The sequence below is a fragment of the Dermacentor silvarum genome, chromosome 1 (genome assembly GCF_013339745.2).
Source record: "Dermacentor silvarum isolate Dsil-2018 chromosome 1, BIME_Dsil_1.4, whole genome shotgun sequence".
NCBI lineage: Eukaryota > Metazoa > Arthropoda > Arachnida > Ixodida > Ixodidae > Dermacentor > Dermacentor silvarum.
The window spans coordinates 272,754,045-272,780,814 of NC_051154.1; the positions used below are offsets into that span (position 1 = coordinate 272,754,045).

A 26,770-nucleotide genomic window follows, 5' to 3' on the forward strand; every position below is an offset into this window, starting at 1 on the left:
GGGGGGACCTCGTGGTGTGCGGGGATTTTAACTCGCACCACACGGCATGGGCTCCAACCACATCGACTGCAGTGGCCGCGGCTTGTTGGACAGTGTGCTCCGTGCTGGCCTACTCATCGCCAACACCGGAGCGGTGACCTTCGTGCGCCGTGGCTGTGCGGGGAGTGCAATCGACCTCATGCTGGTGTCGGACCGGTGCCACTACGCCTGGCGCCGCAACCCCGACACGGGGGGGGTCGGACCACTTCCCCATCTTCCTCGTGCCTCGCGCCACCGCCGACCTCCCGACGAGGTCCTACAGTGTTGTGAATTGGCCGCGTTTCCGGGAACTGTGTGCTGCAGTGCCAGTCTCGGAGTGCGGCCTTTTTCGGCACATCGCCGAGTGTGCGCGCGCGGCCACGACGCGCTGTGTGGTGCCGGCTGGAACACCCGTGCCGGACATCAAGCAGTTAAACCTGCGAGCTGCGCGCCGAAGGCACAGCGCAAAGCCGTGCGCACCGACAAGCGGGAGCACTGGACTGTTTACAAACAACCGCTTGGACGCCGTCTGCCGCCGCCATGCACGGCAGCGCCGCAGTGCGAGCTGGTCCAGCCTGTGCTGCTCGCTTGACGACCCGCGCGCGCGCTCGCGCCCGTGGCGCATCCTGGGTGCGGGTCCTCCGGCCCCGTGTGCCGCGCTGCCCCGCACTCTCCATCGCGGTGGCACGCGGCAATCACCAACGCGCAGCTCGCCGAGCTGCTCGCGGCCACCTTCTGCCCTCCAACCGCGGCTTCGACCAGACCGACGGGGATCCTCCAGCCGCACCACCACCCCCGGCGCGAGCTCATGGCCCCCCAGCGCTATTTCCCGGCGGCTGGCACCCTGGAAGAGATCTCCGCACTGTGCACGGCTGATTTCACCATCGGCGAGCTGCGCATGGTGCTGGCGTCACGGAGGCGTCCGCTCGGCACCCGGCTCCGACGGCGTCACTTACCAGATGCTGCGGAATTTCGACAGCGACCAGCTCCACCACCTGCTGGACGCTTACAACGCCGTCTGGAGATCGGGGCGTCATCCCCGAGGAGTGGAGCGAGGCAGTGGTAGTGCCGTTGCTCAAGAACGGCAAGCCACCGCGCGACCCTGCCTCGTATCGACCGGGTGTCGCTGACGTCTGCCGCGGGCAAGGTCCTCGAGCCATGGCTCTTCGGCACCTCGAGTGGATCGCAGCGGTTCTCGACATCCTGGCTGCCGAGCAGAGCGGGTTCCGCCGTCTCCGTCCTCTGCCGACTCCCTGGCTGACGTCGTCACGACGCTCGAGGAGGCCAAGCACCGCGGTGACGCTAGCTACCTCGTCCTCCTCGACGTCATGAGCGCCTTCGATCAGCTGCCGCACGCCACGATTCTCGACGCTCTGTGTGCCATGGGGGTCTCCGGGAGGTTGCTCGCATATGCGGGTGCCTTCCTCAGTGGCCGTACGATGCGTGTGCGCGTGGGGGGAGCGCTCAGTCAGCCGCGCGCCGTCTCGACTGGTGTGCCGCAGGGCAGTGTACTGAGCCCCTTCCTCTTCAATCTCGCGCTCGTGCGCATCGGCGACTACATCCCTCAGCTGCCGGAGTACGAGGTCCGTGTCGCGGTGTACGCGGACGACATCGCGCTGTTCGCCAGTGGTCCCACCGCCAGGGGCAGTGTTGTGCGCGGGTGTGTACAGTCGATACTCGACGCAGTCGACGAGTACGTGCGCGGCATCGGCCTCACTCTGTCGGCGGCAAAGACCGAGGCGATGCTCGTCCATCCACGCTACGGGGCCCACCGATCGGCGCCGTGTTTCTCCCTTCGCGGTGAGAGCCTCCCGTGGCGGATGAAAGTGCGCTATCTCGGCCTCATCGTGGACCACCGGCTCAAGTGGCAGCCGGCAGTGGCTGCCCTGCGCAAGGGAACCAAACGGGTGGCGAGTGCCGCGCGCACCCTCTTGGCCCGCGGTCAGGGCTGCTCCCCCACCTTGGCACTGCGACTCTACAATTCGGTGGCCTCGGCGAGATTACTGTACGGCCTGCCGCTCGCTGACCTCAGCCCAGCGAAGTGGGAGGCACTGGACATGGATCACCGAGCCGTTGTTCGACAACTCCTGTGCCTCCCACACACGTCACCAGTGGGCGCCACACTCGCAGAGGCTGGAGAGACCCCTATCTCCCTGCGCGCCGTGGGGAGGGCGCTGGGCCACGTTGAGCGACTGCATCGTTCGTCACACGGGCAGCAGCTGATTGACCGGTTTCGTTCCCTGCCCAGGGGCTCTATTCTGGACACGCATGGCGGCTGCACGGCCGCCATTATCCGCCATCTTGGCTGTCTCATTGGCTGTCCAGAGGTCACGTGTTTTGAAATTTGTGCCGGGAACGGAAGTTTTGCAAAATGCAATTTTGCGTTTTCGTCAGAATGACGAAGCGTGACGTGGAGCTGCCAGTTTTATCGACTAATACTTTTTTGTGGTCCTTGGCACCTATATTGCGACTTTAGCGCTTTAAAAAGAAAGTGGACGGTAGCGTGCAGAAGCCCGTGCAATGCATCTGCAATTCCGCGAATATGTGGTGGCGTTCCAAGATAGCCGGCATGTCAGCTTGTTCATTGGCTGAAGGAATATCCCGTGAGGAGCGTCACAGGAAGGGCCGTTTCGTAAACGTCAATTTGACGTTGCGTGACGTTGCGCTGGGCCGCCATTGCAGAGATTTTCCGCCATAATTTGTGGTGCGACGAGCCGCGCGAATTATGGTAATGAGCGGCCATATCCAACGGCAGTGGAGAGGCATGCGTATCGCCGCATTTCCCCTGTCCTTTCGGGCCATAAAAATCTTTTGTTCACAACCCGTGTTCATAGCATTTGCATCGCTTCCGGGTGGTGTTGGCATTTGTGTTTTGCACCATCATTTTTATTAAAAACACGTTTATTTGAAATAATATTGGTTGAAACTAGCAAACTTTCTGCGACATTTCGCACTTTTCACATTGCGTTTGTATTGTAATCAATATAATGACTTTTCGCATCATCAAAGGCTATGACAACGGTGACTTTTAATTTACAAAAAGAAATGTACGCAAGACGGCGCCTTGAATTTCCTCTCGCGGTGCGAGTAAGCAGCGAAGTGCACAAGAGATGGCAGTGCCGGCGTTTGAGCCGCTCAAGCGGATACCTGTGGCGCGCGCAACGCTATCGATGATATTCGGGCCGCTTCTCAGCCAGACGAGTCGGGCTGAGTCACTTGCGGATCACGAGATAGCGATAACGCGGCCTAGAGCGTGCGCTCATCATCACTGGTAGGTCGCGTGTGTTGTCTCAAGGTAGAAAGCAAGCGCGTGGGCGCCGATATACGATGACTCATTCAGTTTCCCGAGGACACGCATCCTATCTAATGAAGCAGACGACAGCCTGCGCGCAGGCAGACGACGGAAGCGAGAAACGATTTTGATGGAATAATCGTACGCTTTGAGCTAACGGCTTTATTTTTACTGGGGAGGAAAACTGTTTTCCTTTATCAAGAATGCTAGGTTCAATGCCTACGTTACAGTTTCTTAGGCGAAACGTCAAATTTGCGTATCGTTACGAAAGCAAACGGGGCCATCAGCGCCATTTTGTAAGCGTCGCGCCTACGTCACGCCTCGAAGAAAATGGCGGAATGTCCAGAATAGAGCTTCAACTCCGGCATGGGGCGCCGCGTCGTCGAGTTCGCCAGCCTTGTCTGCGCGGGACCGTCGTGTGCGTGGCTGCCGCCCCCTCCGCATCGCCGCCGCCGTCTAGACATTCGCATCACCGTGCCTGGGGTCCGGGGAAAGCGCAACACCGCCGCCTGCGCCCTGCGACAGGAGACGGCCGCGGTGATCGAGGAGCAGCTCGCCGGCCGCGTGCTGGTGTACACTGACGGCTCTGGTGCTCCGGGACAGCGCGGCTTCGGCGGCGTGCGTTGCCCCCGAGCTCTCGGCGCAGTTCCAGTGCCGGTGTCCTGTGTGCTGTGTCGTCAACGCATGCCGAGCTGGCCGCCATTGACCTGGCTGCCGAGCTGCTGCTCCAGCTTCCTGTTCAGCGAGCGGCCGTCCTGACGGACTCACGAGCGGCGCTCTCCATTCTGGCCGGAGAAGATCACGGCCCCACGCTCGCTCGCCGGCTCCGGTGCAAGCTTGACGGCGTTTGCGAGCGGGGGATGCGACCTCGTGTTCCAGTGGGTGCCTTCTCACATTGGCCTGCAGGGAAACGAGGAAGCAGACCGGCTCGCAAAGGAGGCCCATTCCTCGTCGGTCCCGTTGTCGCGGTTCGTGACGCGGTTTGACGTCGCCCGCCACTCCGTGGCCGGCTATGTGAGGACGCAGCACCCCGACCCTCGCGTCGCCGGCGGCATTCCCCCCAGGTTGCTGCCCCGCAGAGGCCTGAGCCGGCGAGACCGCGCTCTCATCCTGCGACTCCGCATCGGCTGCGCCCGGACGGCCGAAAGGTTGCATCGGCTGACGGGTGAGGGCTCGCCGTCCTGTGGGGAGTGCGCCGACGTCGAGACGGTTGAGCACGCCCTCCACCAGTGCCCCGCGCGTGCATCGGAGCGCGACGCACTTGTCGCGGCATACCATCGCCTCTGGTTGCCCGCGGATACCACACGGCAACTCCTGTTCCCAGCCACACACCCCTCCATTGCCAGACACGCCTTCGCGTCGTTACTTGTTTACTTGGAGGATGCCGACCTGCGCTCTCGGCTGTGAGTCGAGCCGCCTTCACCTCCTGGCCTTGCTGCTCGTTTTTTTTCTCTCTCTTCTCCCCTCTACCCCACTTTCTCACTAGCCTGTCACTATATGTCCCTCACCCCCTTCCCTGTACAGCGCTGTTGAGGTGCCCTCCCCCGAGAGGCAGTTACGGCGCTGTACTTTTCTCTTCTCTTCCTTTTAAAATCACTCACACACACACAACTGACAAAGACGATGCGGCGATGAGCCCCTGGAAACGTTCCCGTAGATCACGCTCTCATGCCCACATCGGCGGATTTCTTTATTTCACACAAGTTGAGTGATGTCGCTTACCATCTTTATTTGAAAATTTCTACGTGTTATTTTTTTTATTATTACTAATTATTTTGTTATCTAAAGGGCAAAAAGCGATGTATTGCTTCGCTCTAATGGTGTCCTTAATGGGCTACTCTGGCGTTTTGTTTTATAACCATATTGTAGGATATTCTCATTGTCAAATGGCATTGACTGTCCTGTCACCCATAGGATGATTCAATGTACTTAGAAACTCATCAATAATTTTAAATAACCAATAAACGAGGTACGAAACCGAAACGGGTAGCTGCTTTGTGTGACGTCACGATGAGTCTATGACGTCATCGAACACAATCGTAATGTAAATACGCCGTACCCGTGCCGCTAACGCCAAGAAAGCGAATCTCATGATGTCTCCTGACGACAACGGAAGCTTTTATAGCTCTTTCGAACTAGACAGCCGCGATTTCAGCGACAGTGTGAGCGCTGAAGGATCGCCGTTTGCTTTTGACCAGCCGCCGCCGCCGCGCGAGGCAGCTGACGTGCCCAAAATACAAGCTTTAATGATATGCTGACGGGCCCAAGCTCACCGCATTGTGCTGCGGCAAGATGAAGAGAAGCACTGGTTATCACGTCTGTCAAAACGATGATTGTCGGCCATCTCCTCGTAGATACGGGAGCCAGCTTCGACGTTTCTGGGCGAAGTGGCGGTATAGTCTCTGACCTCACAAACACAGGGGGGCGAGTAAAAAGTCATACATTCGTGGGCATCAGTCAGGAACACGCAACCAATCTTGAAAAATCATTTTCAGAAAAACTAATAAATGACTTGCAGCATATCGTATGGCACAATAATCAGAGTGCAAACGAGAACGTATACTCAGAATTTTATTACGGTCAGTGGACATCGAAAAATCGCCGGAGTTGCCCTTTCACAAATCAAAAGAAAAAGTCTAGAGTATTTATGCTCTCTCATTACCATTTGGGCGTATTCGTATTTTGAAACGTTTTGCGCTGAAAGTTTCTTACGCATTAAAGACGATCTTGAAGTCTCCGTATGCTGGTTTCCCGATACAACTGGAACGCTGCCGCTAAAATGTTGTTTCTCACGCTTAAAATCGAGTACGAATCGAACAACGCGTTCACATATGCTGCTCTCCCGTGCTCGCTTTTGGAGTGAGTTCCATGCCTCCGTCGTGTTCGAAATCTTATTAGCGATGTTTCTGTTCAGTCGATAGGTATGCTTGCGCAGTTTTACAGGCGGTGTATTGCGCGATGTGTATTAAAATGGTCCATCGAAGCAATTCTTGTTTGTTTAAGTTATGTTGGTGGTCTTGGTCAACACTGACAGGCACCTGCTTAAGGTCAAAGTTTATGAGATAAGATGGGCACGGAGGTAGCCAGGATCAAATTAAAGTCCGGTTTATTTACGATTACATTAAAAAAAGGCGGTGTTACTGGATGGTACGCCACTAGAAGGAGCGCACAAACATGGTATTGTCTCCGTGCTCGTTCTCCACGTCTGTGTGCTCTGTGCTCCTTCTTGTTTTGTCCTGTCTGGCAGCACTGTTTTAAATTCGAATAGCAATGCTGGCATTGTCAGACCAGTTCCTTGCCGGCTATCTAACCTAACCAAAGATATGGGCCGATGCCAAAGGTAGCACAGCCTTGAAATGTGGGCTGATCACTAAGGTAGTGGAGTCTATAAATGTGGGCCGTTTCTGCGGTTATGTGCACCTCGTCAATGAACCTCTTTGATTCCAGCTTGGGTCACGCAGTATGTTCCACTGGGTATGCGCGGACGTCGCGGTGGCGCTACTGGGCGGAACAGAGTGTTTAGAAGGAAGCGCGAGTGAGGTGCCTGGCTGAAGTACACGCATCATATGTGATGATGAATTTCAGCTATAGGTGGCGTGTGCTGACATGATCCTAGGCTCCATCTGTCTCCGTCGGTGTCTCGCGCGGCTCCAACACTCTCCAACGCAGCCGGTAGGGCAGGGACATCTCCTAAGCTTTCCTTCCTGTGTGAAAGGAGGTTTCCCGCGGCAGTGAATATGATATAGTGACGTCATCCTAATCGCCATATTGGGGAATCATCACGGCGTGAAACTGTGCCTGTTATGTCACGTGCAAGCTATCGATTCGCATACTTAGATTGTCATCGTATGTGAGTTCTGCCCGAACTTTTTCGTCTACAGAGGTAGGTTACTCCTTGTTATATGTTTCGGTTATCGGGAAAGCCTGTGAATGGGCATGGGCGGGCGTTCTCTCAATTTTAACTACTAACAGTTTTGTCGAGTCATGCGTCAGGTGAAAATTGAAAAAAGAGTTACAGATCAGATCGCTCCAAAACGAGCATTGCAAGTAGCGGCTGCAATAGAGCACTAGAGTGGGTCCCGAGACCTAGACAGCACAGCTAGTTTTCATTATCATTGTTGCTCGCGTTTACACACTATATATATATATATATATATATATATATATATATATTTCATCGAATGGTCAGTGTTCTTATACTTCTCGTCCCGGCAATATTACAGCAGCTACGATTTGCTGAGAAATTATGGGAAAACTCATTTCACGATGGCTGTCGATGGTATCATGTGATTAGCATTGAGCAATGTAGCGACACATCGTATTTCTGAGGTCACGTTTCCTTAACATCTGTAGTGGTCATTCTGAGACTTGCGTGGCTTTAGCTATATGCGAAACACTTTAGTTTTTCCCCACTTTGCTGTGGCCCCCGCCTGCCAATGTCGCTCATGAGCATGGTGGTATGACGCCGGCGCCATGACGGAGAAGGAATGACGACGACGGCATGACGGATGTGATATGACGATGACTGTGTGACGACGATGGCGTGAGGACAACGGCATGACGAGAGTCGTATGGCAAAGTTAGAATGGCGGCAATGGAAAGATCACGACGACGGTATAACAACAAATGCACGATGACGACGCAATAACGACGGTGGCATGGCAAGGGTATGAGAACAATGGGAATGATGACGAGTGTAGGACGACAACAATGGTGTGACGACGACTGTATCACGAAGCCAGTGTGACGACAACGGCGTGACGAAGACGGCATGACGAGTCGGATGACGAAGCTGAACTGACGACAATGGAACGTCCACGATGGCATCATGATAGAGGTGTGACAACGAATATATTACGGCTGTATGACGATGAAGGCGTGACGATGGTGGCATGACGATTCGATTGACAAAGCTGTAATAAACGACTACGACGGCATCACGACCACGAGAACATAACTAGTGGCCTAGAAAACTTGGGCCACTGGGTAGTCGGAGAAGGCGTAACGATGACGTGAGTCAGATGACAAACCTGGAAGGACGACGACAGAACGGCTATGACTGCATCCTGACCACCTTCCGAGTGGCTGAAGCTGCCAGAAAACCAGGGCCACTGAGTCGGCGTGAGAGGACAGACAGACAGACAGACAGACAGACAGACAGACCGACCGACCGACCGACCGACCGACCGACCGACCGACCGACCGAACGACCGACCGACCGACGACCGACCGACCGACCGACCGACCGACCGACCGACCGACCGCCGACCGACCGACCGCCGACCGACCGACCGACCGACCGACCGACCGACCGACCGACCGACCGACCGACCGACCGACCGACCGACCGACCGACCGACCGACCGACCGACCGACCGACCGACCGACCGACCGACCGACCGACCGACCGACCGACCGACCGACCGACCGACCGACCGACCGACCGACCCGACCGACCGACCTACCGACCGACCGACCGACCGACAGACCGACCGACCGACCGACCGACCGACCGACCGACCGACCGACCGACCGACCGACCGACCGACGACCGACCGACCGACCGACCGACCGACCGACCGACCGACCGACCGACCGCCGACCGACCGACCGACCGACCGACCGACCGACCGACCCGACCGACCGACCGACGACCGACCGACGACCGACCGACCGACCGACGACGACCCGAACGACCGACCGACCGACCGACCGACCGACCGACCGACCGACCGACCGACCGACCGACCGACCGACCGACCGACCGACCGACCGACCGACCGACCGACCGACCGACCGACCGACCGACCGACCGACCGACCGACCGACCGACCGACCGACCGACCGACCGACCGACCGACCGACCGACCGAAAAAGGTGGAGTAAGGAAGCATGGCAGTACCAGCGAGCGAATTGATCTTAGTGATGTCTCGCTTCAACGCGAACTAAACGTTGAAAGCACAGCGCATACGAAGCTACCGGCACTCGGCGTGGTAGACGAGTGCTAGTTAACTTTGTCCGCATCGAAAATCGCCTTGAAGATGAGGATCACGCTATCGCGCACTTTGCCCACGTTCCAGATCGCTTTCAAGAGAATAAGGAGAAATATAAACAATGACGCATAGCAAAGGCTCTAAATGTACTTACTGCGACATAAGCAGGCTCTTGCCACGTGCACCATCATCTTCTCAAGAACAACTTCCCTTCCATGCAAGCAACGTCGTCCTCCTATGCTACATTACTGCTTATTGTTAACTGAGAGATGAATGTACGTATCCCACCACTCTCACAATATGTGCAGAGCGTTAAATCCCGCATAAATAACCAAACGCAATTGCTGCGTGATAGCCAAATCCTTAGCGTGCAATATCCCGCCGAAATAACCAAGCGCAAATGCTGCGCGATAGCACACTGCTTAGCGCGTCCGGCTCACAATGGGACATTACCTTAGGGGCATGACACCGAACACCAAAGGGAACGAAATGTGGTTTATCGCCGCCTTACGGCAAGGGTAAAAAATTGATGCAGAAACAACCGAAAAATATTGTCAAAGCCAGCAATAACCTTTTAATGTTTCCTTCTGCATATCCCCATGGCATCCGTGTATCACGAAACGTTATGGGAACATCATCAGGCACACGAAGTGGTAGTCTCGCTGTCATCCACAATGCTGAATGATACCACCACACAGTATGTCTTGTTGTAATCACAGGACTCCAGTTGAAACACCCTAGCAACCCGCACTATCCCTATAGCATATCCAGGCTGTAACTTCGTTGCAACGGCTTTCTATCAAGCGGCCGTGCTCGACGCGGAGGTGTCTGTTGCGGATAAGGCACTATCGTTTTATTATTGTGATGGCAATTATATGGACGCTCCTAGCGAATTTCCGCCGTCGGAATCCATGTCGCGGTGAGGTTCCGTATAATGTCCAAGTGCAATAGGATCGCGGTGTGGGTGAGCCGAGAAGGCTGGTGAGTTGATGCGTCTCCTCGCTCGCGCATGGTTATCGGGTGCAGGGGGATCTGCGCGCGCTATAAGGGCAAAGGTTGCAATTGAGCGTGCAAATCCTATTCTACTCCGGCACCGGCTGCGCATTGCACGCCTGGGCGTGGCCGCGCGTGTGTATCACGGAGGTAATGTGCGGTGGGTGCAAACACTACGTGGCCCGAGATATGGCGGATGGATTCGTGTGCGGTGCATTCTCGCACGCCCAGTTGTCGTTGAAGCTAGAGGCAGCACGAAGGGTAATTCGCTCGCCGCTGCTGCTACTTTTCAACCCGCCACCGTTCTGACAGCGAGTGTCAGCGGTCCTCGAGCGAGATCTGTTCATGTTTACCTGTGCACGTGTGACACCGTGCATGTTAATTTAGTTAGTAAGCAAATGTTTACAGCTCTTTTTGCAACTGATAAATCTACTAACCATATACGTTTTATACAGCTACTTAATAATTTGCTTTCGCAATTGATTCTTCACCTTTCGGACGAAACTGCGACTTGTTTTACTGAGTTACAAATTTGCTTGGGCTGACTCGCTGCGACGGCGGTGTACTTATGGAAGAAGAGTAAAACATAGATTTTGCTTGTCTAATGATTCAGTATTATTGCGATAGCAATTATATGGACACTCCAAACGCATTTCTGCCGTCGGCGTCGCCATCGCCGTGAGGTTCCGTATAAAGTCCAACGGCGATAAAATCGTCGCCGCGCGCCGTACGCTGTGTCTGCGAGTGAAAGCGTACGAGGGTGAGCTGACAATCGCGGCTGAATGTAGCGCACGTGAGGGAGAAAGGCAGGCCGGAAACGCGCGTTCTTCTTTAGCGCGCCAGCGTTAATAGGGCGAGGCGAAGGAGAGGGGGGGCGAGGAGGGGGTGCGTTCCGCGCCGTCGGCTGCTGCTTACAGCGCGGCCGTAAAGGCGCCGTATCTTGAAAGCGATTTGCGGAGTTGGCAAGTGCGTGGCCGCGCGGGCCTCATCTTCAAAACGATCTGCGATGCGCCGAGTGCCGGTAGCTTCGTGTGCGCTGTGCTTTCGACGTTTAGTTCGTGTTGAAGTGAGACGAGAGAGCAGCGCGAAGGTCAATTTGCCCGATGCTGCTGATGCGCTTTGTCACTCCGGCGTTTTCACAGCGAGTTTCCGCGGTCATCGAGCGAGACGTGTTCATGTTTAACTGTGCGCGCGTGACACCGTGCTTATCTATTTAGTTAGTAAGCGAATGTATACAACTTTATACGGCCCATTAAACTGCTATCCTTGCTTCGTATAGGGGCGCGATCTTGTACGCGTTCCATAATCGAACGGAGGTGGTCCGTTCTTTACGTCACCAAATAGGCGGACCGCAATGTTTGCGAGGATCAGAGGAAGCAAACAGCCAATGAGCGAAGTGGAAGCCTGCGTCACGCTTTTGACGTCTGCTTGGGGAGCGTATAACATATTTAGAAGCGTTTCTAACATATTGAGAAATATTTGACTATTATGACTGAGTAGGAAAATGTATTGGTGTTGCTTTTCGAAGATTCATTTTGGAATGCGGAACGACTGAAGCAAATTATTGCGGTTAATGCCTTGAAATGGCGCTAGGTGATGTCGCAGTTTTGCGAAACGTTTAGTGGTGGCGCTAGCCACCACCCCGTTTCAAGCAATGCTTTTATGCATGTCTCCTTCACTATTGAAATTCAAACGGCGCGACTTTTGAAGTGGTTGGTTCAGTCGAGCCGTTGCGTGCGGAAAGCCATGGCGGAAAACGTGTCAGCTTCTGCACCCATTCAGGGACCGCGCGTTTCCGAAGGCCAGTGGGAGACGGTGCTCGCTTTTATGGAGCAGCATCTTCAGCTGGCTTTAAGATCCAGCGAGCTGGGGCCGGGCTTCACCCTTGTCGACCGGCGACGGCTGTGGCAGTAGCTGGCCGACGCGCTGAACGCGGAAAGGCCCGTTGTGAAAACGATCGACCGGTGGCAGGACTGGTGGAGGAAGCAGGAGGTCTACGAGGCCCGCCGCGACGCTACCGCTATCGCCCAAGAGCAAAGGTGAGTGACCGTCGAATGGTCTGGGCGATTTGTCCTTCGACAATGGTGTGTATTTTCAGAAGCACTGGAATGGGTCGCGCACCCGGCTTCCGGGGCCGCGTGCTCCAGCTGACGGGCACGGGCCGCTTCCGTGGCGTCACCTACCTCCCCTCCCAAGAGGTAAGCACACTGCCGGCGTAATATTGTAGCACTCTTCAATGAAGCACACTAAACAAACTGGTTTATTGTGGGCGAACTTGTGCCCAGAGACTTAACACTAAAACACATTCACACAATTGACAAGCAGAGTTAACAGGAACGCGTTCCACAGTCAACCACGTCCGAAGATTGAGCACACGCGCAGCCGCGTTCGCGTGCACGAGAGCCGCGTTCGCGCCACGCGCAAGGCGTTGCTGGCGCTCTTCCAACGGCGGTGCGATGAGACGCCTGGAAGGATACTTCGCGCGGAGAGACCTCTGCGGCATTACTCCCCCTCCGAAAACGCATCGCCCCGATGCGCGCGAAAGAAATTTCATATGCAGAAGTGTTTTCATTGCCTGTCGAAGTACGGCTTCATGCGGACTACATGTACGACCTCTGCAAGGTTGTGGCGCTTTGATAGCTTTTGTCCATGAGGAATGACTTCGTAGTTCAGGTCACCTACTCGGCGAATAACTTCGTAAGGACCGAAGTATCGGCGAAGGAGTTTTTCGGATAGGCCGCGACGACGCACTGGTGTCCATACCCACACTTTATCGCCTGGCTGGTACTGTACTTCTCTGTGACGCAGGTTGTAGTAGCTGGCGTTCCTACGTTGTTGCTGGCGTATACGGAACCGTGCCAACTGCCGGGCTTCTTCCGCTCGTTGTAGGAAGTCGTCCACGTCGTATGGGTTGTTAGTGTCGTCAGCATCTACTGGTAACATAGCATCCAGTGTGGTTGTGACTATGCGGCCATAGACCAGTTGAAATGGAGTGACCTGAGTTGTTTCTTGAACAGCCGTATTATAGGCGAAAGTAGCGTAGGGCAAAATTGCGTCCCATGTCTTATGTTCGAGATCGACATACATGGACAGCATGTCGGCCAGGGTTCGGTTTAGACGTTCCGTCAGGCCGTTTGTTTGTGGATGGTATGCAGTGCTTTTCCTGTGACTGGTGTGCGTCATCTTCATCAAGCACTGCATCAACTCTGCTGTGAAGGCTGCTCCTCGATCCGTAATCACGACCATTGGTGCACCATGTCGCAGGACTATGTTATAAACGAAGAACTTCGCAACTTCAACTGCCGTTCCTCGTTCAAGGCAGCCAGTTTCAGCATATCGTGTTAAATAGTCTGTCGCTACTACGATCCATCTCTTCCCTGTAGATGACATTGGGAACGGTGCAAGCAGATCCATTCCAACTTGCTGAAATGGAGTCTTCTGTGGGTCTATGGGTTGGAGAAAACCGGCCGGTTTGACGGGTGGTGTTTTGCGCCTTTGACATTCTCGGCATGTCTTCACGTAATGCTGCACCGACGCTAATAACTTAGGCCAGAAGTATCTGAGTCGAATTCTGGCGAACGTCCGGCTGACACCTAAGTGACCCGACGATGGTTCGTCATGGCAAGCTTCCAAAATTTCCTGTCGCATGGCTGATGGCACGACGAGTAAGAATTTTTCCTGATTGTGTTCAAAGTTCCTCTTGTAGAGCGCATTATCTCTGAGGCAAAATGACGATAAACCTCGCATAAACATACGCGGAACTTGAATGTCGTGTCCTTCGAGGTGCTTGATCAGCGGTAGGAGTTCTGTGTCGGCCCGCTGATGCTCAGCGATTTCCGAAGCTGTTATCACAGTAAGGAATGGGAAATCTTCTTCTTCAGAAGGAGTAGAGTCCACTGGTGAGCGGGACAAGCAGTCAGCGTCGTGATGTTTTTTCCCAGACCAGTATACAACCGTAAAGTCGAATTCTTGGAGCCTGAGACTCCACCTCGCAAGTCGTCCGGATGGGTCTTTCAGGCTTGCCAGCCAGCAAAGGGAATGATGATCGCTGACTGCACGGAACGGCCTGCCGTAGAGGTATGGTCGGAACTTGCTGATAGCCCATATGACAGCCAAACATTCCTTTTCTGTCGCAGAGTAGTTTGTATCAGCTTTCGAGAGGGTACGGCTAGCATATGCTATGACTTTCTCTTCCCCGTTTTGCCATTGAACTAGAACGGCGCCGAGACCAAGATTGCTTGCGTCGGTATGGACTTCTGTGTCCGCCGTCTCGTCGAAGTGGGCCAGGATCGGTGGGGCTTGTAATCGTTCCTTTAATTCATTGAAGGCAACCTCTTGTTCTGCATGCCACATGAAGGGTGCGTCTTCTTTAGTAAGTCTCGTGAGAGGTTCGGCAATTTTGGAGAAGTTTTCTACAAATCGCCTGTAATAAGCGCATAGTCCCAAAAATCGCCGGATTGCCTTCTTGTCTGTCGGCTTCGGAAATCGCGCAATGGCAACAGTCTTGTCGGGATCTGGGCCAACACCTTGTGCGCTGATTACGTGACCCAGAAAACGAAGTTCTTGGAATCCAAACTGACATTTTTCAGGTTTAATGGTCAGGCCTGCGGAGCGGATAGCTTGGAGCACTAAACGTAGCCTCTGCATATGCTGGTCGAACGTTGCAGAAAATACTACCACGTCATCTAGGTAAACTAAGCACGACTGCCATTTGAGACCCGAGAGGACACTGTCCATCATGCGCTGGAATGTCGCCGGCGCACAACAGAGGCCGAATGGAAGTGCTTTGAACTCGTACAGGCCGTCTGGGGTAACGAAAGCAGTCTTTTCGCGGTCTCTTTCGTCCACTTCAATTTGCCAATACCCGCTCTTGAGGTCTAATGAAGAGAAAACTTTTGCATGTCGTAGCCGATCCAAGGTGTCATCAATGCGTGGCAGGGGATACACATCACGCTTGGTCACGCTGTTCAATTTCCTGTAATCAACACAGAATCTCAGTGTATTGTCTTTTTTTCTCACAAGGACTACGGGTGACGCCCACGGGCTGTTCGATGGCTGAATGACATCGTCCTTAAGCATCTCTTGCACCTGACTCTTTATGATCTCTCGTTCAACCGGTGATACTCGGTACGGGTGTTGGTACACTGGTCTGGTTTGTTCGTCTGTTATTATACGGTGTTTAACAATCGGTGTGCGCCCTACCTTTGACGAAGTGGAGAAACATTCTGCGAAGTCATTTATCAGCTCTTGCATCAATTCTTTCTGGGTTGGCGATAGACTTGGGTTGATTGCAACTGACGTTATGGCGTCATGCGTGGTTTGTGCAGCAGGCGGCGTAGATGCTAAGCTACATACATCTGTGACTGCAGTAACGCTGTGCAGAAAGGCGATGGCTGTGTTCTTTGCGACATGTTGAAATTCACTTCCGAAATTCGTCAGCAATACATCAGCACACCCATCGCGTAGCTGAACAATTCCCCGTGCTATACAAATACTTTTGTTCAACAGTAGCTCGATGTTGGCATCCGCTATACCTTCCGAGTCGTCGAATGCTTCACTTCTTACGCGAACCAGCATGCTGCATCGTGGTGGCACGGTTACGTCATCGTCAGTAATCCGCAAGGCAACGTGCTCTGGCTCCTCTGACTTTTGTATATCTATAGCCTGCTTCGTAGAAAAGGACACACTAGAATTCTGCAGGTTGATTATGGCACCGTTTGCTAGAAGAAAGTCCATCCCGAGTATTACATCCTTCGAACATTCCGGTAATACAACAAAGTCAGCGACGTAAGCAAAACCTCGAATTCCAATTCTCGCTGTGCATCTACCCAGGGGTGTAATGAGGTGCCCACCAGCTGTACGTATCTGGGGTCCACCCCACTGCATCAAAACCTTTTTTAGCTTCTTCGCTAGTTCATAACTTATCACCGAATAATCCGCCCCAGTATCAATTAACGCATTCAGCTCGTACCCATCAATCAGCAAAGGCAAGTCCGAAGCTATTTTCTCATTGCTGCACTTCTTTTCCTGGAACCAGTCGTCGATGTCACCCTGGTACCGCGATGGAGGATCTTCGTATGTCCGATTGTTAGCGGCCCCGCCTCCACAGGTCGCGCGCTTCAGTTTTCCGGCTTCGGGCTAGGTGAACGATGCCTAGTCGTACTTGAAGAGGCACGCGGGCTTGGTGATCGGTAACGCATAGGGTATGGCGACCGAGATTCATGATGGCGAGGTGCGCTAAAACTCTGCCGCGTACACAAGTACTCCTCGATGTCAGATGGTCTTTCGCCGTTTCGGGGGCATGGTGCATTCATAGAAAACCCTCTAAGACCGGCTTGCCGGTACGGGCAAAATCGGTACAGATGACCAGCCTCTCCGCAGTGAAAACACAGGGGCCTACGGTTGGCGTCACGCCACACGTCACTTTTCCTGGGCCTTGTCTCAGCCATACGGGGCGCATTGTGCGCTATCGGCACGTAGTTACTTGGCCTCGCGATGGCTGCACTGTGAACGATGGACGCACTGTGAACGATCGGTGCACTTTCAACGATAGGTGCACTGTGAACGGCGGGTCGCCTGAGCATCTCGGAGTACGTTGGCGTCGGTCGTGCTGGTGCTGGCTCAGATTGTGGTTCCCGTATGGCTTGTCTCACTTCGCTTCTGACGATGTCGACGATAGACGGTTCCGGTGGAACTTCGTGAGACTGCATCTTGCGTAGCTCTTCCCTGACTACAGACCTGACGAGTTCCCGCAGTGTGTATAGATTGTTGTCAGTACACGCAGAAAAGACATTTGCGGACGCGCAGCTTAAGTCGCGGTTGTATTGCCGGGCTCGCTGCTGAAGCGTCATTTCAATCGTCGTTGCTTCCGATCGAAACTCGGCAACGGTGCGTGGCGGATTGCGAACGAGACCCGCGAAAAGCTCTTGCTTCACCCCATGCATGAGATGGCGCACCTTTTTGTCTTCACTCATGTTGGGGTCAGCGCGCTTGAAAAGGCGGGACATGTCCTCTATGTACATGGCTACGCTTTCATTCGTGCGCTGATTCCGTGCCCGAAGAGCAGTTTCTGCCTTCTCCCTGCGATCGTTGCTACCATACGTAGCCAGCAGCTGCTGCCGAAACTCTTCCCAAGACGACAGAGAAGCCTCGTGGTTTTCGAACCACGTTCGCGCCGAGTCTTATAAAGCAAAATACACATGGTGCAGCTTGCGTTCTTCACTCCATTCGTAAGACCTTGCCACTCTCTCAAAATGGTCCAACCAGTCCTCGGCGTCTTCGAACGAGTCGCCGTGGAAGGCCTGTGGTGTGATAGGTTGACTCACTATGAGCTGTGCCGGTGTAGTGACTTGGCTGGTCATGGTAGCGCGGTCAGTTGGCTCCCTTGCCGCGAAGAGAAGAGGTCCGAATTCTGGCGAATCCCCTCGAAGACGACGGCTGGTCCGTTGGTGCACTGGCGTCAGTTCCAAGGGTTCCAATCGCCGAGGATCAGGACTAAGCTCTCTTCGGTGTGTGGGGCTCGAAATCATACCCCGCACCTCCACCAGATATGTAGCACTCTTCAATGAAGCACACTAAACAAACTGGTTTATTGTGGGCGAACTTGTGCCCAGAGACTTAACACTAAAACACATTCACACAATTGACAAGCAGAGTTAACAGGAACGCGTTCCACAGTCAACCACGTCCGAAGATTGAGCACACGCGCAGCCGCGTTCGCGTGCACGAGAGCCGCGTTCGCGCCACGCGCAAGGCGTTGCTGGCGCTCTTCCAACGGCGGTGCGATGAGACGCCTGGAAGGATACTTCGCGCGGAGAGACCTCTGCGGCAATATCATGGGCTCCTCAACGGTGCCGACTTAGAGTTTGCCATTATCTGTAAGTGGTACCTTTAGCGGAACGCCACACTGTTGGTGAACATGAAAATAGCGTAGGAGAGAATGGAAATGCAGGTAGGTTAATCAACTAGAATCTCAGTTGGCTGCGCTTTCGGGAAAAGGGGGATTAATTGATCATCACAGAAATAAAATGCCTTCAGGCAAGTGCACGAGGATGGTAATACATGGGATCATTCAGCACTCAATAATTGCAGAATATTTCCGCAGATCTGCAGTACGAAAGCTTGTACCATAGCCAGTCTAACGAATAACCACGTAGCGAAGGGACACGCTTATGACACTTTCCAGCAGGCTTACGTTCCCACTGCCGCCATGGAGGTCGTCGTCGAGGCTACGGACGAGGCTGCGGGCGTGAGGAGCACAGCGACACGTAAGCATCACAGGAATGAGTGTTTTAATTATTGCCAAATGTGCCTGCAGTTCGTAAACTTGTAATGTGTTTACAGCGGCAGAAGATCCACTGCGCGGCGTATCAGCTAGGCACGGAAAGGGTGGCCGCTGCACCTGGTAAGTTATTATTGCGAGAGCGATTATATGGACACTCCAAAGCAGATTTCTGCCGTCGCCGTCACCGTGAGGTTCCGTATGACGTCAACGGCGACGAAATCGTTGCCGCGCTCCGGACGCTGTATGTGCGAGTGAAAGGGCGCGAGGGACGCGCGCTCTCACGGGGAGCGAACGCACGTCGGAGAGCAAACGCGCGTTCTGCGCCGTGCTCCCTTAAGGGCTGCAGAATTAAGCGTCTCTTTCCTCCATTCCATATAGGGAGAGAAAACGCAACTTTTTCCGTCACGCGAAAGGCTGTGCGGTGACGGGAGAGAGGGAGGGGAGGCGACGTTTAGCTGCGGCACGAAATACGTATTTATATAAAAATGCCACGTGCGTTCGGTGCGAACGCGGGCAAAACGCCGACGGCGTCGACAACAGTTCTGCGTGTTGCTGATGCTGCTGCATGTCCAAGTTTATACAGCTGATAAAACTACTATCCTTACTCCGTATAGCTCTCTATCAATTTGCTATCGCAATTGGTGCTTCGCCTTTCGGATGAAACTGCGACAAATTTTTGACCCTCAAGCTGTTAGAGAAAATAAGCTCTCGTATTTTATCGAACTAGCCCAATAAGCCTTAACGTGGCCATACCCACTTATTATGCATACCATAAAATGCAGTGCAACTGTAGAAAATGCTGCATGCTTTCAGTGTTGCAGTATCCTGTACGGCCACCACGTGGACAGCGACCACGACGGGTGGACACCCTCACAACCCTGTCGTTGCAGTGCGCCCGAAGCCTCGAACTGGGCGACGAGATGCTCCAGGTTGCTAGATCCTTTGGTGTCATTTTACATGAACGACATAAATATTCTTTATGCTCTGTTATCATAAGTGAATCATGAATCTGGAAAACAAACCGACTTTGGGTGTAAATAAGAAATGTGCGTTGTATTGAGGGCTCGGTATCGTATCTTGCCAATGATCAACAGCCAGGCAAAAGGTTGATTAGCCCTGAAAATGGCTGTTTGGTGGTAAGAGATGCATTTGAGTAGATCGGACGGAAGAGTAGTCTTTGTCCAAACGAAGAGGGCATAGCTTGTACACGACGCTTGACACTGCCAAAGGCTGCCATTAGGCCAGTGGCTCTTCAACAGAGAGAGAGAGAGAGAGAAATCACTTTTTTATTCTGCGATAAAAAAGCATCAATGCCCTCAGTCTAGGGCGTCACTTGCGGCGTGCTTCAGCACTAGGCCGATGAAGTCCGCAAGGAATCGTTGGTTGTGAAGGGTGGTTGCGGCGGTCAGTCACTCGGAGGAAGGGGTAGATGGGAGGGATGAAGGTTTGGGTAAGGGCGGTAGTTTTGAATGGCATTGCCATAGGATATGTGATGTGTTGGGGGGATAGACACCACAGTGGCTACAGCGTGGGAGGTCGGGAATTGTTGTGCACGTTGCAATTCTTGACAACAGCAGCTTCCAGCCATGAGCTGGTTGCGAGTAATCAGCCACTCATACGAACAGTTCCATTCTTGACAACAGCAACTTCCAGCCATGAGCTGGTTGCGAGTAATCAGCAACTCATGCGAACAGTTCCACCACGGTTATTCATTTCAGGTGCTGCGGAGGACCGCACAATCCACCACCCGCCTCGCTGTCGCGGCAGAGAATACGGCAGCGGCTCAGGTGGGCATCCTGGAGAAGGTGCGCTCCCTGGCACTAGTCATAGCTGGGCACCTGTAACAAGAAAGAAGGAATTAATTGTTTATTTAAAATTTTTCAATTTAATTTTAGTCATTTATTGCGTTTTGTGTTTTATGAGTTCAGTTTATCTTATTTATTTATTGGTCTTTGAGTTTTATAACTTCACTTTTATTTTATGCGCTTATTGTTGCTTCACTTTGAGTTTGAGTGTTTAAGTTTCATTGTTACCTTGTATGAGTAATGCAGGAGGATTTTTTGGACGAAAGGTGTAATGCGTGCACCCATTTTTGTACTGTAGTATTTTCCTCTTTTTATTTATGCTAATTCAGCTGCAACGCCAGCGTCCTTTCTTTTATTTAAACATTTCGAAGACGCCTAGACATTCACACTGGAATCATTCCAATAGTTGTAGATTTTATTGCGATAGCAATTATATGGACACTCAAAAGCAGATTTCTGCCGTCGGCGTCGCCGTCGTCGTCGCCGTCGCCGTGAGGTTCCGTACGACGTCAATGGAGATGAAATCGTCGCCGCGCGCCGAACACTGTATGTGCGAGTGAAAGGACGCGAGGGGCGCGCGCTTTCACGGGGAGTGAACGCACGGCGGAGAACAAACGCGCGTTCTGCGCCGTGCTCGCTTAAGGGCTGCAGAAGTAGGCGTCTCTTTCCTCCTTTGCAATCACCATATATGTACAGCAAACGCGCCTTCTTCCTGACGCGCGAGAGGCCGTGGCGGAGGGGGGGGGGAGGGGGAGGGAAGGGAGGCGACGTTTAGCTGCGGCACCAAGTGTCTATTTATATCAGAGGCTCCGGCAACAGTCACCAACGCCGCACGCATTTTGAGCGAACGCGGGCATAACGCCGACGGCGTCGGCAACATTTCTGCGTGTTGCCGTTGCTGCTGCATGTCCAAGTTTATACAGCTGATAAAGCTAATATCATTACTCCGTGTAGCTCTCTACAAATTTGCTATCGCAATTGATGCTTCGCCTTTCAGGTGAAACTGCGACAACTTTTTTAGTATGAGTTTTGTACTGTGATATTTATATTGCTTCACTATGTTTTGTAGCTTACTGCACTCATTATGAAACGTTACCGCATAGTGTTTGCACTGTGATATTTTCATTTCGGCACAGAGAGGCTAAGGTGCAACAACTACAATGTGGTCTTTTTATTGCGATAGCAATTATATGGACACTACAAAGCAGATTTCTGCCGTCGGCGTCGCCGTCGCCGTCGCCGTGAGGTTCCGTATGACGTCAATGGAGATGAAATCGTCGCCGCGCACCGCCGAACGCTGTTTGTGCGAGTGAAAGGGCGCGAGGGACGCGCGCTTTCACGGGGAGTGAACCCACGGCGGACAACAAACGCGCGTTCTGCCCCGTGCTCCCTTAAGGGCTGCAGAAGTAGGCGTCTCTTTCCTCCTTTACAATCACCCTATATGTAGAGCAAACGCGCCTTCTTCCGACGCACGAAAGGCCGTGGGGGGAGGGGTAGGGAAAGGAGGTGCGGCACCAAGTGCCTATTTATATCAGAGGCTCCGGCAACAGTCACCAACGCCGCACGCATTTTGTGCGAACGCGGGCAAAACGCCGACGGCGTCGACAACAGTTCTGCGTGTTGCCGGTGCTCCTGCATGTCGAAGTTTATACAGCTGATAAAGCTACTATCATTACTCCGTATAGCTCTCTACAAATTTGCTATCGCAATTGATGCTTCGCCTTTCAGGTGAAACTGCGACAACTTTTTTGCAGAGCACCAAACTAGTCACTCTTCAAGTTGCATAGTTTCACAAATGAAAATGGCCATCATCATTGCACCACGCCGGTGATTCGTTTCCTCTAGTTTTCGTTCCAAGTGAGTCATTGCAAGAATAAGTTTCAAGTGTGGCACGTTCTGGGTGCTGTGAGATTGCAGAGCCAATTATTCATGTTGTATGTAATTTGTGTTTCATCACAGCTGGCAAGTGCACTCACCTTTTTACAAATATGATTCACCTGTTTTTTAGCATAGCACTACAATTGCTGTCAAGAAATGAATGCTTCTAGCCAGTAACTCATAACACTGAGAGGGGAATGAACGTACCTGTCAAAGTCGTACTTTCTTGGAAGGTCACTTAAATGTAACAGCTTTATGTACCGTGGTGAAAACGAATTGTGTGATGCTGATGTTGCAATGTTCTCGCATGCTTTGCTACGTGTAGCGTGCTGTATGCACCAGGTTCGTGATGTACTTGTCATCATAGCGTGTGATAAAGTTGACCTTTGTATTTTTTGTGCTTTTACGTTAATTTACGTCTACCGATTTGGACATGATGTAACGAGTGTAATGTCACAACACTCAGCGTTAGATTTTTTTGTGTTTGAATCCGCATTCATTACGCTTTACTTGCTTGCCTCATCTGCGTATTCATGCTTGCACGGAAGTTTTGATACACCTAGCACAAGAGGTGGCTAGAAAGCATACTGCCTCGTTCCTACCAATGTACACCGAGCGCCCGAATGCACAGGACGCGGCGGTTGCGATCATTCTGGTGTGTTTTATTGAAATTATGCAAACCTTTTCCTGATGGTGAGCACAGAGTGCCGATCATATGTGCTGCTTCCATCAAGTCTGTCATATTTATGATGGGTCAAGGAATGTTTCATTTCATATTTCATGTGATATTTAAAGAAAAGGCTGCCCTTTCGCGTTGCTACCATGTTTCATGTTGCACTAGGAAAGAAGTACTTCGTGTCAATTCCTCATTACTGTAACCACAAACTATGGCAAAAGAAACAGATGTTCGGTGTACTGACCTGAGTAGAAAGTAACAACTGTTACATCTACATGCACAGCAAGTGGCATATCATAGGATCCACAGAACACATACAAGCTGTTGTAGCATCGTATTTCTAATGTTTCATGAGGAAAGAGGCATTTTGTGATGTGCATATTGCAGATAACAATGCTAGCTTGGGCGCAGCAGCAAATACAGTTCTTCACAGATAAAGGGGCAAGACACATTGCCTTAAGACTGCTTCACGAGTACTACTATAAATAAATGGCAGCCTTGGAGACTCTTGCAAAGTGAAGAGGGTACAATTGTTTCTGAGTCCGCGGCTGTGGCATTCTTTTTAAAGGATTCTTTGTATAACTTTACTTCGTTTGTGTTTAAATTATCACAATCTGTCAGATGTTTTGATTTGGAAACATTGACCATCCGTATGGAGGGGTACTTGATGTGTATACAAATTCCTTGATGTATTTCCACTGCACAAACGCAGTCCTGTGATAGCATAGGGGCACTGCAATTTGTATAAATAAATTATGTATGTGTTATAAAAACTCGCCGTTCCTGTGACTATCAGTAAAGTTGTTACCAACAAAAGTGCTCTGCCCTAAGAGTAGGGGTACACTTTACGAATACTTACATAGCAGATACTCGCCAGGCTGCAGTTGTGCGGCTAGGCGCGCACGCATTGGATTATGCTGCCACACCCACGAGTCGTGGCACGAATCAGGGAGCTGGGGGTCCACAACAAGGATGCGAAGTTCCGCGTTGCATACCTGCAATGAGGAGCAATACATAGTAGCGCTGCAGATATGCTCAAAATCCCTTTTTTGCCATCCATATGCAGAAAACAATACATACATGTACGCTGGTACAAGCAGCTACACTGTTTCAGTCATTGGCGTGCACAGAGTATTGCATTTGGGGGGGGGGGGGAGGGGGGGCAAAGTGCGCCCCGTGGTTTGCACTAGTGATCGCTAAATGAAAACTTGGGGTACGATATTGCGCAAGAACACCCATACACGCCAAATCCAGCCCATGCAATGGTTGTAAGTACTTCCCTGTTCAAAATGCTTCCATCGTATCTTCCGTATAGTGTATCGATTTCTGCTACGACTGCTGCCCACGTTCCTCAATACCTCCAAAGTGCACAACTGCATTGTGTATGCACGCCAGAACGAAAACACAATTTGGAATGGCAAACGGCTCATGCACAGAAACACATGGCACTCATCATTACCGCTGACATATCAGACTTCAACGAGCTCGTACACAGTTCCCGGCATGTCCTCTTTTAATCGTTACATGACTAGTCATGCCAGCTTGGGCATTAAACTGAATGAACAATTGCTACTATATGGGCGAGTAAAAATGGCAACTACAGTTTGAAGTGAAACATTCCAACGATACTTACGACCATGACGTTTAGGGCGTAATAACCCTTTCTCGACATGAAGCTCGCTGTGTCGGCAGGGCTGACCGGCTGAGTCCCTCTGGCTTTAACATGATAATCAATGTGCCGTCGACGCACGCTAGAACGTCTGGAATGGCGCCGCGTCGCGTAAAAGCCGCCTTTGACTCATCCTTGGCCGCCGATGTCAAGGAAAAGGCCACCAACTTTCTCCGGGCAGATACGGAAATGATGGCCTCCGTTACCTCGTGAATAGTGTTGCTCACGGCCGACTGCTGCGCCATGCCTATGTACTCCTCGCGACCAACGCTCCTCTGGAAGCTTCCAGTGTCGAAGAATCGCAGCGCGCACAACACCTTCCTTTCTGTGGAAAGGCAACTGGCGCGCTGGCATCCAATGATAGGGTCAAGCTCGTCGCACAAGCTACGCACTGTTCGTTTGGACAGACGGAAATGCTGCCGGAACTCTTCTTCCGTCAACTCTTCAAATGCATCATCTACTTCGGGTCGTCGTCTCTGCGCGACGGCAGCAGCCGCACAGGCGGCACGAAAAGGCACGGCAGGGAAAGCAAACGCCATTTTCTTCAACTGTTGGCAATGCCGAATTGGATTGAACTGGACACGAAAGTGGCTAACTGTCCCAAGCGCTTACGTTTTAATCCAATCCAAGCCGTCTGGTAGCCGTTCTAATCCGTTCTATCGAATCGGACGGACTCGGCATCCTTTCCGTTGCGTTCGTCCGATAGCAGACGACACGGAATGATTGACAGCAGCAAGACGTCACGGCTCACGTCACAATTAACGTCATGGCGTTCGTCACGGTTCAAATTGACGAATCGTGTGCGGCTCGATGGAACGGACTGCCTCCGTTCTATTTTGAAACGCGTACAAGATCGCACCCTCGCTCTTTGCTAATTTACTATCGCAATCGATGCTTCGCCTTTCGGGCGAAACTGCGATTTTTTAAAATCAAATTAAGAATTGAAAGATTATAAATATAGTTTAAAAGTGTCATATAATATGCGCCCATGTATTGAAAGCGGCAGCCATAGTAAATGTAATGCAAGCCCGCTGTAGAGGGCATAGAAGTACACATATGCGAAGCCCGACGCTCCGCTGTTTGCCGCGTACGAGGCAGCCTCGCGGGCCGAAAATGTTGCACTTAAACACATTATGCTAAAAGATAGTCGCATTGAAGCCTAAGAAAGAGAAACGCTTTGTCGATTAATGTGTGTAAATAAAAACATTTGAAGAACTGAACAAGTAGCTCGATAATAAACCAGTGACTGTACGAAGGTCGTACAGTATAGAACGTGCTCAAAGCGGCAGCTCTGATGGGTTGTGATACCGGTATGAATCCGAAGTGCTTTAGATCGAATTACTGTTACAAAATGTTGAAGTAGACGTGATAATTCTAAAGATTATTTTTCTTGAACGCACGCCGATATCCACAGTATCCAGAATATACAAAGTGTAGCTTGAAACACAACAAAATGCAATCTTCAACTACATTTTTACAGCACCTCGCGACTTCAACATCAAATGGTGCGGCTTCTAAACTTTTAAGAGCAAAACAACAACAATGTTACGTCCCGAGATTTAGTTGGAATTCTGTCCACTGTGCAGGGCACGCTGTTTGCGCCCTTGCTCGTCCCTGGACCAGGACTGCGGTGCTGCGCTGCCTGCCCGCCAGTGCTCCTAAGCTGTCACTCAGGTTGGGGTGCTGTGCGTGTCATGATCATGCTCTATGTTTATTGCGGCAGTTTCCGTGTGGTCATTGTCAGATATCTCCACACTATATGTGCTGTCTGTGCAGCACTAGCCGCGTAGACATGCGCAGCCTAGAATCGTAGGTTTGCGAGTATACTGCAATGTCGGCTAACACGTAGTCGGCATCTGCCGAATGCAGGCAGGGTTCGATGTACTAAACTATAGTACTAATGTATATGTTCCTCGCGATGTCACTCAACGGTAGAAGTGGATTGAGTTGGGGCACATCGCTGGACGCAAGCAATGGACTCCACTGAACAGCAGTCGTGATTACCTGCTGAGCTTAGCGCAAGCAGCTTGGTATTTCTAAAGACTGCATTCCCTCGAGCCTGGTGCTTTGCTCACCATTTATCGCGCCGTGTTCCCCGCTGTGGCACAATACTATTCTTCACTTCCCAAGCGACTTCCATCATAGATTCATTTTGTCTGCCA

The 26,770-nt window shown here is 52.1% G+C and overlaps 1 long non-coding RNA gene across 1 annotated transcript; it reads right to left on the reverse strand.

Moving 5' to 3' along the window:
• Window positions 1-20,207: 20,207 nt before the first annotated feature.
• LOC125942171 (uncharacterized) lies at window positions 20,208-24,688 on the reverse strand. Its single transcript, XR_007464874.1, has 3 exons — window positions 24,573-24,688; window positions 23,799-23,934; window positions 20,208-20,418 (listed from the first exon to the last, which is right to left on the reverse strand). It is a non-coding gene; the product is annotated as an uncharacterized LOC125942171 (long non-coding RNA).
• Between the last annotated feature and the right edge of the window lie 2,082 nt (window positions 24,689-26,770).